Here is a 16,384-nt window from a genome sequence, read left to right as displayed (position 1 = left end):
GAAGATTGTTCTTGAAAATGATTTGAAATTGGGTTTGAATTAAACACCCTTGGGCTTTGATTTCTTAAAAATTGAGCTTTGAAACATGATATTCTATGTGTTTATAAATGTTTTCCAGAAAATGGGCCCAAGAGGATTGGTTTTGATGCTTTTGAGCTTGGTTTTGGACCTGGAGCTCGAATCTGGGATTTCCAGATTTCAGTCGTCCGCTCGAGCGGGGGAAGTGCCGCTCGAGCGGGAAAATCGAGCTTCCAGCATCTTGCACTGTTTTACAGTCCGCTCGAGCGGAGTATTGGGCGCTCGAGCGGAGTCATGTCTCAAGCTCGAGCGGGCGTCGAGCGGGGATTTCACCCATCCAGTACTTTTACAGTACGCTCGAGCGGGAAAGTTTGCGCTCGAGCGTGTACCTTTGTTTGCCTGTACGCTCGAGCGGGGAAACCTGAGCTCGAGCGGGACTCTGTTTTTCTGAAAATCCTGAAAATGCTTTTAAATGTGCATTTTTGCATCCTCATCCCATCCTAGGCATTCTTAGGCCTAGTTTAAGGCATTTGGATGAGGATATCGTTGTAGAACACACCAAGGCAAATTAGGGATTAAGTTATGATATTGCCCAACTGTGTAACTTAGTGTGTGTTCAACCTGTGAACTGTGTAGGGTTGGCGACTGGGGGACACGCTCTAGCATACTGTAGCCCAAACTCTGTGAGTAACGATTGTGTAAAGATATGTTCACAAATGATTATCTTTTGAATACTGAACTGAACTGTTTACTGAATTGGTATTATTTACTGAATGAATGTATGTCCTTTATTTCTGAACTGTACTGTGGCATCCTTAGTACTTACTGTTTACTGTTACTGTTACTGCGACAGAATTCTCTGTCGGTTCCCTCGTGGAACCACTACTGTTTACTGACTGATGGCCATCATTACTGTTCGGTCTTTCAAGACCTACTGTTACTGTTATGCTAATGGATGTACCACATATGACTGTTTACTGTACTGAACAACTGAAATACTGGTTGAATTGAACTGTTTTCATTACTGTAAGGACATTCATTCTAAACCCCTTTACGCATTATGTTATTCACTGGGCTTTAGCTCACTGCTCATATATATATGTAGGTGTACAGGCACCAGATCGGAGCTAGGAGCGTTAGGGTAACTCCAGTTTTGTCAAGCCAGCCTTTGTGCCTCACTGCGAGGTTCCGAGTTGCCATGCTATGGCTTGGGGGTTTTTGTTTGTTTTTCCCCCGCCTGTCTCCATACTGTCTGACTGTTCTGTATAGACTGACTGTTACCGTACCGTTATCAAGGGATTAGGTCCCTGTACTGCGTGATTGTAAATTTTGTATAGACCGTACTGTTTTGTACAGACGGAATGTTTTCTGTACTGTTTATGTATGAATGCATGAAAAATCTTTTTGGCATACAGACTGTCACAGCTCATTGGACATTGTTTAATTACTGTATTGGCTTCCGCCAGGCCCTGTACTCTGTTTCACTGTATTACTGTTAAGCAGGCCTTCGGTAATCTCGGATTACTGGCCGGTTACGGTACTAAACCCATAGGGCCGGGTTTGGGTCGTGACAGAGTGGTATCAGAGCGATACTTACCACGAGTTATACCGCACACACGTGTCCAAATGAGCTATAGGGTGTCCTAGAAAAGTCATTAGGGCATCTCATGAGCATGATAAGTGTGTGGTTATGTTATGACTGAATATCTGCTAATGTGGTAAACTGGTAAACAAATGACTGCTTATGTTTAAAACTGTTATGACTGCTTATAGTGAAATGGACAATGCAAATGAACCTGAGTCCTCATCTACTGAGGCAAGAATGGAAAGAATGGAAAGAATGATAGAACTGATAACTGCTAGACTTGAGCAACAACAGAACCAACCGCCCCCACCTCCTCCTCCTCCGGTTCAGCCGGAACCTAACGTGAATGCGAATGATGGGGATATTATTGCTCTGACCCAGAAGTTCAGCAAAATGAAACCGCCATCCTTTCAGGGAGGTCTTGAACCGTTAAAAGCTGAAGCTTGGGTTCTGGAAACAGAGAAACTATTTGAAGTGTTTCCGTGCTCAGAAGCGAATAAGGTATTGTTAGCTACCTTCACCCTCCAAGAGGAAGCTAGAAGGTGGTGGATGTTGATCCGCGATGTAAATGCTGTTATGACTTGGGCTCAGTTCAAGGAGTCATTCTTTGAAAAGTATTTCCCTCAGTGTGTTAGGGATAGGAAAGTGACTGAATTTGAACAACTGAAACAGGGCGCCACGTCGGTTGCCGAATATGAAACAAAATTTACTGAACTTGCCCGTTATGCACCGCACATGGTGGATACTGAGTATAAGAAGGCCAGGAAATTTGAGGGTGGCCTTAATGTGGCAATACTTGACCGGATAAATGTTTTGAAATTACCGACTTTTGTGGGTGTTCTCGACCGGGCACTGATGGCCGAGTCGAACATTGCAGCGGTAAAGCAATCTGAAACACCAACAACTGAATGGCATGGTAAAAGGCAGGGTTTCAAATTCAAGAAAGGCAAGCACAACCCAGCCAACAAGAAACAGAATACGGGGTCGACAACTAGCCCCAGTCAAGGGAGTGGATTCATTCCACCCTGTCCTGAGTGTGGCAAGAAGCACAAGGGGGTCTGCTACAGAATATCTGGAGCCTGTTACAGGTGTGGCAAGGTGGGCCACATGGTTAAAGACTGCCCCTCTGCTCCACAAGCCGGTAGTAAAGCTGCACCAAGCGCGACAGCATCAACTGTAGCACCAAAGCCTAACCCTAAAGCTACCGGGAAAGAGCCTATGAGGCAAGGCCGAGTGTTCGCACTAGTACCGGGAGATGTGCAGAATACCGAGACCGTTGTGTCAGGTATTCTCTCTATCTGTACTCAAAATGCATATGTACTGATTGATTCGGGGTCTACGCATTCTTATGTATCATATGCTTTTTCACGGAAATTGAATAGACCCTTAGAACCCATGAACTATCTGCTAGCCGTATCATCACCCGTAGGGGGATCCATGACATGTGCTTATATGTACCCCGCATGTGAAATTATTGTTGGGGATATGCATCTGTTTATTGATTTACTGCCATTGAACATTGATCATTTTGATGTAATACTGGGGATGGATTGGTTACAAAAATATCATGCCACTATTGATTGTGTGACCAAGCAAGTTGTTTTCCGTCCACCTGGTTTGCCTGAATGTGTGTTTAATGGGAGTGGAGTAGTACCTCCTCCGTATTTGATTTCGTCAGTGAAAGCTGTTAAATTAATTAGGAAGGGGTGTAAAGGATATCTGTGTTCTGTACTGACTGTGCCTACTGATGATAGTGTTAAAACTGATGTGAATTGCATTCCTATAGTCAGAGAATTTCCAGATGTTTTTCCAGATAATCTTCCAGGAGATTTGACTGACAGGGAGATTGAATTTACCGTTGATGTGATTCCCGGAACACAACCAGTTTCTAAAGCTCCTTACCGAATGGCTCCAACTGAACTGAAAGAACTGAAAGTGCAATTGCAAGAACTGTTAGACAAAAAGTTCATCAGACCTAGCACTTCGCCATGGGGTGCTCCTGTTTTGTTTGTTAAAAAGAAAGATGGCTCACTGAGACTGTGTATAGACTACCGTGAACTGAATAAGGTAACTGTAAAGAATAAATACCCATTACCGCGTATTGATGACCTGTTTGATCAGTTACAGGGTGCTAAAGTATTTTCCAAGATTGATCTCAGATCCGGATACCATCAGTTGAAGGTTAAACCGGAAGACATTGATAAAACTGCTTTTAGAACAAGGTATGGACATTATGAATTTCTAGTTATGCCTTTTGGAGTCACGAACGCACCAGCTGCTTTTATGGACCTCATGAACAGAATTTTTAAACCATACCTTGATGACTTTATTGTTGTATTTATCGATGACATATTGATTTACTCCAAAAGTATAGAACAGCATGAACATCATCTGAGACTTGCCCTGCAAACCTTAAGAGAACAGAAACTGTATGCTAAACTGTCTAAATGTGAATTTTGGCTCGACCATGTTATGTTTTTGGGGCATGTTGTTAGCAAAAACGGAATTTCTGTTGATCCGCAGAAAATTGAAGCTGTAGTGAACTGGCCTAGACCAACAAATGTGACTGAAGTCCGAAGCTTTTTGGGATTGGCTGGATATTACAGAAGATTTGTCAAAGATTTCTCCAAAATTGCCCTACCATTGACTCAGTTAACTCAGAAGGGGACATCATTTGACTGGACTGACCAAAGAGAATCTGCGTTCCAGGAGTTGAAAACTCGGCTTGTGACTGCACCAGTTTTGACCTTACCTTCAGGTACGGATGGTTATACTGTATTTAGTGATGCTTCTCATAAGGGTCTGGGGTGTGTGTTAATGCAGAATGGGAGAGTTATTGCTTATGCTTCCCGACAACTGAGACCACATGAAAAGAACTACCCGACCCATGACCTGGAACTAGCTGCAGTGGTGTTTGCACTGAAAATTTGGCGTCACTATCTGTATGGGGTGACATGTGAAGTGTACACCGACCACAAGAGTTTAAAGTATTTCTTCACACAGAAAGAACTGAACATGAGACAGCGGAGATGGCTAGAACTGATTAAAGACTATGACCTACAGATATTGTACCATCCGGGAAAGGCCAATTGTCACGACCCAAACCCGGCCCTATGGGTTTAGCACCGTAACCGGCTAGTAATTCGAGATTACCGAAGGCCTACAGGACAGTAGTACAGTAAAACAGAGTACAGGGCCTGGCGGAAGCCAATACAGTAATTAAACAATGTCCAATGAGCTGTGACAGTCTGTATGCCAAAAAGATTTTCCATGCATTCATACATAAACAGTACAGAACAGTATGTACAATACTTACATCCATTCAAACTAGGGACTCAACCCTAGATAACAGTACAGAAAACATTCCGTCTATACAGAACAGTTAGACAGTATGAAGACAGGCGGGGGAAAAACAAACAAAACACCCCCAAGCCATAGCATGGCAACTCGGAACCTCGCAGTGAGGCACAAAGGCTGGCTTGACAAAACTGGAGTTACCCTGACGCTCCTAGCTCCGATCTGGTGCCTGTACACCTACATATATATATGAGCAGTGAGCTAAAGCCCAGTGAATAACATAATGCGTAAAGGGGTTTAGAATGAATGTCCTTACAGTAATGAAAACAGTTCAATTCAATCAGTATTTCAGTTGTTCAGTACAATAAACAGTCATATGTGGTACATCCATTAGCATAACAGTAACAGTAGGTCTTAAAAGACCGAACAGTAATGATGGCCATCAGTCAGTAAACAGTAGTGGTTCCACGAGGGAACCGACAGAGAATTCTGTCGCAGTAACAGTAACAGTAAACAGTAGGTACTAAGGATGCCACAGTACAGTTCAGAAATAAAGGACATACATTCATTCAGTAAATAATACCAGTTCAGTAAACAGTTCAGTTCAGTATTCAAAAGATAATCAGTTGAACATATCTTTACACAATTGTTACTCACAGAGTTTGGGCTACAGTATGCTAGAGCGTGTCTCTCCAGTCGCCAACCCTACACAGTTAACAGATTGAACACACTAAGCTACACAGTTGGGAAAAAAAACATAACTTAATCTCTAATTTGCCTTGGTGTGTTCTACATCGATATCCTCATCAAGATGTCTTAAACTAGGCCTAAGAATGCCTAGGATGGGATGAGGATGCAAGAATACACTTAGAAAACATTTTCAGAAATTTCAGTGAAACAGGGTCCCGCTCGAGCGCAGGTTTACCCGCTCGAGCGTACAGGCAAACAAAGGTACACGCTCGAGCGTAAACTTTCCCGCTCGAGCGTACTGTAAAAGTACTGGATGGGTGAAATCCCCGCTCGACGCTTGCTCGAGCTTGAGACATGACTCCGCTCGAGCGCCCAATCCTCCGCTCGAGCGGACTGTAAAACAGTGCAAGATGCTGGAAGCTCGATTTTCCCGCTCGAGCGGCACTTCCCCCGCTCGAGCGGACGACTGAAATCTGGAAATCCCAGATTCGATCTCCAGGTCTAAAACCAAGCTCAAAAGCATCAAAACCGGTCCTCTTGGGCCCATTTTCTGGAAAACATAACTAAATTCAATGTATAACAAGTTTCAAAGCTCAATTTAAGAAATCAAAGCCCAAGGGTGTTTAATTCAAACCCAATTTCAAATCATTTTCAAGAACAATCTCCAAACATGACATGCATGATCATAGATCATTTTCAGAGCTTCAATGCTGTTTCAAAAGAGCTCAAACCTTCAAAGATAGGATGAATTCATGGAGTATGACCAAAAGATGGACATGCATGTGAGGTATGATGAACCACAACCTCAAAACTTCAATATATGTACATGCATGCAAAGATTGAGCTTCAATTCAACCACCATGAACCAAAACATGACTTAGTTCTACAATGAAGCATGAATCATGCAAGAATCAAGCTCAAATACACAAACAAGAGAGTAATCACTCTACCTTAGGTCTCCAATGCAAGGCTAGAGGCTCAAATTAGCAATCTACACTTCAATTACCAAGCAATTCCACCAATGAACTCAAACTCAACTCAATTCCCTCTCACTCTCTATTTCTCTCTCTCTAGTCGGTGCTGTGCTCAAGAATGAGCTGATGAAATGTGTATGTATGAGTGTAATGAGATGAGCCAAGTAGTGGGCCACTTAAGTGGCATTTAGGTAATTACGGCAAACTTTGCAATTAACTCATTTTAATCTAATTTAATCATACCTAATCAGTTTTCAGGTAATTATACCATAAAATCATATTAAATATGACGATCATAATACACTAACCCATTTCCGGTTCGGCCGCCGACAAGGCCTTCAATTAATAGTTTAAACATATAAGCATGAACAGATAATCATACAGCCAAACAGATAGAATGCAATTCAATCAAATGCATACATTTAACTCAGTTTAAAGTTCGGTCAGTCAGTTCAGTACTTTAATCAGTTCAATTATCAGTCAGTTATCAGTCATTATCAGTTCCGTTTAGCAGTAATCAGTAATCAATCAGTCATTAATCAGTAAACAGTATGAGGGTTGTTACAGTCTCCCCTCCTTATAAAGAGTTTAGTCCTCTAAACTCGAGTTACCTTCATTCTGGAAGAAAACAGGATTCAGTGGAAACAGTTCAGGATATCGTTTGGCCATGTCATCTTCCCTTTCCCAAGTGGCATACATACCACCATGGTTCTGCCAGTCAACTTTCACTAGCGGGATCTCTTTGTTCCTCAGTTTCTTGATTCGTCGGTTTACAATCTGTATAGGCCGTTCCTCGTAAGTGTAGTCATCACTCAACACTATCCGAGTAGGCTCAATCACATGGAAGGGATCCCGGAGGTAGTCTCTCAACATAGAAATGTGGAAGACGTTATGCATATGCTCCATTTCAGGAGGAAGCGCAACTTGATACGCCACCGGATTGATTTTCTCAATGATCTCATATGGTCCGACGTATCTCGGTGCTAACTTGCCTTTGACTCCAAAACGAGTCTGGCCTTTCATTGGTGTCACTTTCACAAAAACGTGATCACCCACTTCATACTCTCTGTCTCGTCTTCTGACATCTGCATAACTTTTCTGTCTACTCTGTGCAGTTTTCAGTCTTTGCTGTATCAGTTTCACTTTTTCAGTTGTTTCATACACCATCTCGGGCCCAAGCAAAGGCCCATCTCCAACTTCTGCCCAGCAAATTGGAGATCTACATTTTCTGCCATACAATGCCTCAAAAGGTGCCATACCTATACTCGAATGGTAGCTGTTGTTGTAGGCGAATTCAGCTAAGGGCAAATGGCTTTCCCAGTCTCCCTGAAAATCAAGGACACACATTCTCAGTAGATCCTCCAGAGTTTGGATGGTCCTTTCTGTTTGGCCATCTGTCTGAGGATGATAGGCACTACTCAGTCTCAGTTCAGTACCCAGTGCAGTTTGTAGGCTTTGCCAAAACCTCGATGTAAACTTCGAATCCCTGTCAGAAACAATAGACACAGGCACTCCATGCAGTCTTACAATTTCATCAATATAGATAACAGCCAATTTGTCCGCATTATAGATTGTCTTGACAGGTAAGAAGTGAGCAGATTTGGTTAGTCTATCAACAATAACCCAAATTGAATCCATACCTTTTCTGGAGCGAGGTAATCCAACGACAAAATCCATCGTGATATGCTCCCATTTCCACTCTGGTATGGGTAGAGGTTGCAATAATCCGGCAGGTCGCTGATGTTCAGCTTTGACCTGTTGGCAATGAAGACATTTGGATACAAAATCAGCAATTTCTTTCTTCATTCCCGGCCACCAGAAATTCTGTTTCAGATCTTGGTACATTTTCGTATTCCCCGGATGGATAGACAATTTCGAATTGTGGCCTTCTTGCAGAACTCTTCTTTTCAGTTCAGTATCATTTGGTACACACAGTCTTTCTTGAAATTTCAGTACATTATTCTCAAATTTGAATCCCGGTCTCGGTTTAGATTCTCTTTCTTCGATGATCTTCTTCAAGAAATCATCCAGTTGTTGTTTCTCTTTAATCTCTTCAATCAGTGCCGGTTGAGCAGAAATAGCAGCTAAGGTTCCACCTTGTTCTCGTAAAACAATTTCGATTTCAGATTTTTCAAGGTCACAAAGCAACTCTTTCTGTCCTGTAAGCAAACAGGCTAAGTTTCCAATCAATTTCCGGCTCAATGCATCGGCAACGGTATTGGCTTTTCCTGGGTGGTACAAGATCTGTAGGTCGTAATCCTTTATCAGTTCTAGCCATCTCCGCTGTCTCATATTCAGTTCTTTCTGTGTGAAGAAATACTTCAAGCTCTTGTGGTCGGTATATACTTCACATGTTACCCCGTACAGGTAGTGACGCCAAATTTTCAGTGCAAATACTACTGCAGCAAGTTCCAGATCATGGGTCGGGTAATTCTTTTCATGTGGTCTCAGTTGTCGGGAAGCATAAGCTATAACCTTCCCATTCTGCATTAAAACACATCCCAAACCCTTATGAGAAGCATCACTAAATACAGTATAACCATCCGTACCTGAGGGTAAAGTCAAAACTGGTGCAGTCACAAGTCGAGTTTTCAACTCCTGGAAAGCAGATTCTCTTTGGTCGGTCCAGTCAAATGATGTCCCCTTTTGAGTTAACTGAGTCAATGGTAGGGCGATTTTGGAGAAATCTTTGACAAATCTTCTGTAATATCCAGCCAATCCCAAAAAGCTTCGGACTTCAGTCACATTTGTTGGTCTAGGCCAGTTCACCACAGCTTCAATTTTCTGCGGATCAACAGAAATCCCGTCTTTGCTAACAACATGCCCCAGAAACATAACATGGTCAAGCCAAAATTCACATTTAGACAGTTTAGCATACAGTTTCTGTTCTCTTAAGGTTTGTAGGGCAAGTCTCAGATGATGTTCATGTTCTTCTATACTCTTGGAGTAAATCAATATGTCATCAATAAATACAACAATAAAGTCATCAAGGTATGGTTTAAAAATTCTGTTCATGAGGTCCATAAAAGCAGCTGGTGCATTCGTGACTCCAAAAGGCATAACCAAAAATTCGTAGTGTCCATACCTCGTTCTAAAAGCAGTTTTATCAATGTCTTCTGGTTTAACCTTCAATTGATGATATCCGGATCTAAGATCAATCTTGGAGAATACTTTAGCACCCTGTAACTGATCAAACAGGTCATCAATACGCGGTAATGGGTATTTATTCTTTACAGTTACCTTGTTCAATTCACGGTAGTCAATGCACAGTCTCAGTGAGCCATCTTTCTTCTTTACAAACAAAACAGGCGCACCCCATGGCGAAGTGCTGGGCCTGATAAACTTCTTATCCAGCAGTTCCTGCAGTTGCACTTTCAATTCTTTCAGTTCAGTTGGGGCCATTCGGTACGGAGCTTTAGAAACTGGTTGTGTTCCGGGAATCACATCAACGGTAAATTCAATCTCCCTGTCAGTCAAATCTCCTGGAAGATTATCTGGAAAAACATCTGGAAATTCTCTGACTATAGGAATGCAATTCACATCAGTTTTAACACTATCATTAGTAGACACAGTCAGTACAGAACACAGATATCCTTTACACCCCTTTCTAATTAATTTAACAGCTTTCACTGACGAAATCAAATACGGAGGAGGTACTACTCCACTCCCATTAAACACAAATTCAGGCAAACCAGGTGGACGGAAAACAACTTGCTTGGTCACACAGTCAATAGTGGCACGATATTTTTGTAACCAATCCATCCCCAATATTACGTCAAAATGATCAATGTTCAATGGCAGTAAATCAATAAACAGATGCATATCCCCAACAATAATTTCACATGCGGGGTACATATAAGCACATGTCATGGATCCCCCTACGGGTGATGATACGGCTAGCAGATAGTTCATAGGTTCTAAGGGTCTATTCAATTTCCGTGAAAAAGCATGTGATACATAAGAATGTGTAGACCCCGAATCAATCAATACATATGCATTTTGCGTACAGATAGAAAGGATACCTGACACAACGGTCTCGGTATTCTGCACATCTCCCGGTACTAGTGCGAACACTCGGCCTTGCCTCACAGGCTCTTTCCCGGTAGCTCTAGGGTTAGGCTTTGGTGCTACAGTTGATGCTGCCGCGCTTGGTGCAGCTTTACTACTGGCTTGTGGAGCAGAGGGGCAGTCTTTAACCATGTGGCCCACCTTGCCACACCTGTAACAGGCTCCAGATATTCTGTAGCAGACCCCCTTGTGCTTCTTGCCACACTCAGGACAGGGTGGAATGAATCCACTCCCTTGACTGGGGCTAGTTGTCGACCCCGTATTCTGTTTCTTGTTGGCTGGGTTGTGCTTGCCTTTCTTGAATTTGAAACCCTGCCTTTTTCCATGCCATTCAGTTGTTGGTGTTTCAGATTGTTTCACTGCTGCAATGTTCGACTCGGCCATCAATGCCCGGTCGAGAACACCCACAAAAGTCGGTAATTTCAAAACATTTATCCGGTCAAGTATTGCCACATTAAGGCCACCCTCAAATTTCCTGGCCTTCTTATACTCAGTATCCACCATGTGCGGTGCATAACGGGCAAGTTCAGTAAATTTTGTTTCATATTCGGCAACCGACGTGGCGCCCTGTTTCAGCTGTTCAAATTCAGTCACTTTTCTATCCCTGACACACTGAGGGAAGTACTTTTCAAAGAAGGACTCCTTGAACTGAGCCCAAGTCATAATAGTGCTTGTATCACGGATTAACATCCACCACCTTCTGGCCTCTTCTTGTAGGGTGAAGGTAGCTAACAATACCTTGTTCGCTTCTGAACACGGAAACACTTCAAATAGTTTCTCTGTTTCCAGAACCCAAGCTTCAGCTTTTAACGGTTCAAGGCCTCCCTGAAAGGATGGCGGTTTCATTTTGCTGAACTTCTGGGTCAGAGCAATAATATCCCCATCATTCACATTAACATTAGGCTCCGGCTGTACCGGAGGAGGAGGAGGTGGGGGCGGTTGGTTCTGTTGTTGTTCAAGTCTAGCAGTTATCAGTTCTATCATTCTTTCCATTCTTTCCATTCTTGCCTCGGTAGACGAGGATTCAGGTTCATTTGCATTGTCCATTTCACTATAAGCAGTTATAACAGTTTTAAACATAAGCAGTCATTTGTTTAACAGTTTAACACATTAGCATGTATTCGGTCATAGCATAACCACACTTGTCATGCTCATGAGATGCCCTAATGACTTTTCTAGGACACCCTATAGCTCATTTGGACACGTGTGTGCGGTATAACTCGTGGTAAGTATCGCTCTGATACCACTCTGTCACGACCCAAACCCGGCCCTATGGGTTTAGCACCGTAACCGGCCAGTAATCCGAGATTACCGAAGGCCTACAGGACAGTAGTACAGTAAAACAGAGTACAGGGCCTGGCGGAAGCCAATACAGTAATTAAACAATGTCCAATGAGCTGTGACAGTCTGTATGCCAAAAAGATTTTCCATGCATTCATACATAAACAGTACAGAACAGTATGTACAATACTTACATCCATTCAAACTAGGGACTCAACCCTAGATAACAGTACAGAAAACATTCCGTCTATACAGAACAGTTAGACAGTATGAAGACAGGCGGGGGAAAAACAAACAAAACACCCCCAAGCCATAGCATGGCAACTCGGAACCTCGCAGTGAGGCACAAAGGCTGGCTTGACAAAACTGGAGTTACCCTGACGCTCCTAGCTCCGATCTGGTGCCTGTACACCTACATATATATATGAGCAGTGAGCTAAAGCCCAGTGAATAACATAATGCGTAAAGGGGTTTAGAATGAATGTCCTTACAGTAATGAAAACAGTTCAATTCAATCAGTATTTCAGTTGTTCAGTACAATAAACAGTCATATGTGGTACATCCATTAGCATAACAGTAACAGTAGGTCTTAAAAGACCGAACAGTAATGATGGCCATCAGTCAGTAAACAGTAGTGGTTCCACGAGGGAACCGACAGAGAATTCTGTCGCAGTAACAGTAACAGTAAACAGTAGGTACTAAGGATGCCACAGTACAGTTCAGAAATAAAGGACATACATTCATTCAGTAAATAATACCAGTTCAGTAAACAGTTCAGTTCAGTATTCAAAAGATAATCAGTTGAACATATCTTTACACAATTGTTACTCACAGAGTTTGGGCTACAGTATGCTAGAGCGTGTCTCTCCAGTCGCCAACCCTACACAGTTAACAGATTGAACACACTAAGCTACACAGTTGGGAAAAAAAACATAACTTAATCTCTAATTTGCCTTGGTGTGTTCTACATCGATATCCTCATCAAGATGTCTTAAACTAGGCCTAAGAATGCCTAGGATGGGATGAGGATGCAAGAATACACTTAGAAAACATTTTCAGAAATTTCAGTGAAACAGGGTCCCGCTCGAGCGCAGGTTTACCCGCTCGAGCGTACAGGCAAACAAAGGTACACGCTCGAGCGTAAACTTTCCCGCTCGAGCGTACTGTAAAAGTACTGGATGGGTGAAATCCCCGCTCGACGCTTGCTCGAGCTTGAGACATGACTCCGCTCGAGCGCCCAATCCTCCGCTCGAGCGGACTGTAAAACAGTGCAAGATGCTGGAAGCTCGATTTTCCCGCTCGAGCGGCACTTCCCCCGCTCGAGCGGACGACTGAAATCTGGAAATCCCAGATTCGATCTCCAGGTCTAAAACCAAGCTCAAAAGCATCAAAACCGGTCCTCTTGGGCCCATTTTCTGGAAAACATAACTAAATTCAATGTATAACAAGTTTCAAAGCTCAATTTAAGAAATCAAAGCCCAAGGGTGTTTAATTCAAACCCAATTTCAAATCATTTTCAAGAACAATCTCCAAACATGACATGCATGATCATAGATCATTTTCAGAGCTTCAATGCTGTTTCAAAAGAGCTCAAACCTTCAAAGATAGGATGAATTCATGGAGTATGACCAAAAGATGGACATGCATGTGAGGTATGATGAACCACAACCTCAAAACTTCAATATATGTACATGCATGCAAAGATTGAGCTTCAATTCAACCACCATGAACCAAAACATGACTTAGTTCTACAATGAAGCATGAATCATGCAAGAATCAAGCTCAAATACACAAACAAGAGAGTAATCACTCTACCTTAGGTCTCCAATGCAAGGCTAGAGGCTCAAATTAGCAATCTACACTTCAATTACCAAGCAATTCCACCAATGAACTCAAACTCAACTCAATTCCCTCTCACTCTCTATTTCTCTCTCTCTAGTCGGTGCTGTGCTCAAGAATGAGCTGATGAAATGTGTATGTATGAGTGTAATGAGATGAGCCAAGTAGTGGGCCACTTAAGTGGCATTTAGGTAATTACGGCAAACTTTGCAATTAACTCATTTTAATCTAATTTAATCATACCTAATCAGTTTTCAGGTAATTATACCATAAAATCATATTAAATATGACGATCATAATACACTAACCCATTTCCGGTTCGGCCGCCGACAAGGCCTTCAATTAATAGTTTAAACATATAAGCATGAACAGATAATCATACAGCCAAACAGATAGAATGCAATTCAATCAAATGCATACATTTAACTCAGTTTAAAGTTCGGTCAGTCAGTTCAGTACTTTAATCAGTTCAATTATCAGTCAGTTATCAGTCATTATCAGTTCCGTTTAGCAGTAATCGGTAATCAATCAGTCATTAATCAGTAAACAGTATGAGGGTTGTTACACCAATACCGTTGCCGATGCATTGAGCCGGAAGTCGATTGGAAACTTAGCTTGTTTGCTTACAGGACAGAAAGAGTTGCTTTGTGACCTTGAAAAATCTGAGATTGAAATTGTTTTGAGAGAACAAGGTGGAATCTTGGCTGCTATTTCTGCTCAACCAGCACTGGTTGAAGAGATTAAAGAGAAACAGCAACTGGATGATTTCTTGAAGAAGATCATCGAAGAAAGAGAATCTAAACCGAGACCGGGATTCAAATTCGAGAATAATGTACTGAAATTTCAAGAAAGACTGTGTGTACCAAATGATACTGAACTGAAAAGAAGAGTTTTGCAAGAAGGCCACAATTCGAAATTGTCTATCCATCCGGGGAATACGAAAATGTACCAAGATCTGAAACAGAATTTCTGGTGGCCGGGAATGAAGAAAGAAATTGCTGATTTTGTATCCAAATGTCTTTATTGCCAACAGGTCAAAGCTGAACATCAACGACCTGCCGGACTATTGCAACCCCTACCCATACCAGAGTGGAAATGGGAGCATATCACGATGGATTTTATCGTTGGATTGCCTCGCTCCAGAAAAGGTATGGATTCCATTTGGGTTATTGTCGATAGACTAACCAAATCTGCTCACTTCTTACCTGTCAAGACAATCTATAATGCGGACAAATTGGCTGTCATCTATATTGATGAAATTGTAAGACTGCATGGAGTGCCTGTGTCTATTGTTTCTGACAGGGATTCGAAGTTTACATCGAGGTTTTGGCAAAGTCTACAGACTGCATTGGGTACCGAATTGAGGCTGAGTAGCGCCTATCATCCTCAGACAGATGGCCAATCAGAAAGGACCATCCAAACTCTGGAGGATTTACTGAGAATGTGTGTCCTTGATCTTCAGGGAGACTGGGAAAGTCATCTGCCATTAGTTGAATTCGCCTACAACAACAGCTACCATTCGAGTATAGGTATGGCGCCTTTTGAGGCATTGTATGGCAGAAAATGTAGATCTCCAATTTGCTGGGCAGAAGTTGGAGATGGGCCTTTGCTTGGGCCCGAGATGGTGTATGAAACAACTGAAAAAGTGAAACTGATACAGCAAAGACTGAAAACTGCACAGAGTAGACAGAAAAGTTATGCAGATGTCAGAAGACGAGACAGAGAGTATGAAGTGGGTGATCACGTTTTTGTGAAAGTGACACCAATGAAAGGCCAGACTCGTTTTGGAGTCAAAGGCAAGTTAGCACCGAGATACGTCGGACCATATGAGATCATTGAGAAAATCAATCCGGTGGCGTATCAAGTTGCGCTTCCTCCTGAAATGGAGCATATGCATAACGTCTTCCACATTTCTATGTTGAGAGACTACCTCCGGGATCCCTTCCATGTGATTGAGCCTACTCGGATAGTGTTGAGTGATGACTACACTTACGAGGAACGGCCTATACAGATTGTAAACCGACGGATCAAGAAACTGAGGAACAAAGAGATCCCGCTGGTGAAAGTTGACTGGCAAAACCATGGTGGTATGTATGCCACTTGGGAAAGGGAAGATGACATGGCCAAACGATATCCTGAACTGTTTCCACTGAATCCTGTTTTCTTCCAGAATGAAGGTAACTCGAGTTTAGAGGACTAAACTCTTTATAAGGAGGGGAGACTGTAACAACCCTCATACTGTTTACTGATTAATGACTGACCGATTACCGATAATCACCGAGTACTGTTAAACGGAACTGATAATGACTGATAACTGACTGATAATTGAACTGATTAAAGTACTGAACTGACTGACCGAACTTTAAACTGAGTTAAATGTATGCATTTGATTGAATTGCATTCTATCTGTTTGACTGTATGATTATCTGTTCATGCTTATATGTTTAAACTATTAATTGAAGGCCTTATCGGCGGCCGAACCGGAAATGGGTTAGTGTATTATGATCGTCATATTTAATATGATTTTATGGTATAATTACCTGAAAACTGATTAGGTATGATTAAATTAGATTAAAATGAGTTAATTGCAAAGTTTGCCGTAATTACCTAAATGCCACTTAAGTGGCCCACT

The sequence above is a fragment of the Camellia sinensis genome, chromosome 7 (assembly GCF_055761805.1).
Source record: "Camellia sinensis isolate YWXY chromosome 7, ASM5576180v1, whole genome shotgun sequence".
Taxonomy (NCBI): Eukaryota; Viridiplantae; Streptophyta; class Magnoliopsida; order Ericales; family Theaceae; genus Camellia; species Camellia sinensis.
Note: the sequence above shows the minus strand (reverse complement) of the source record.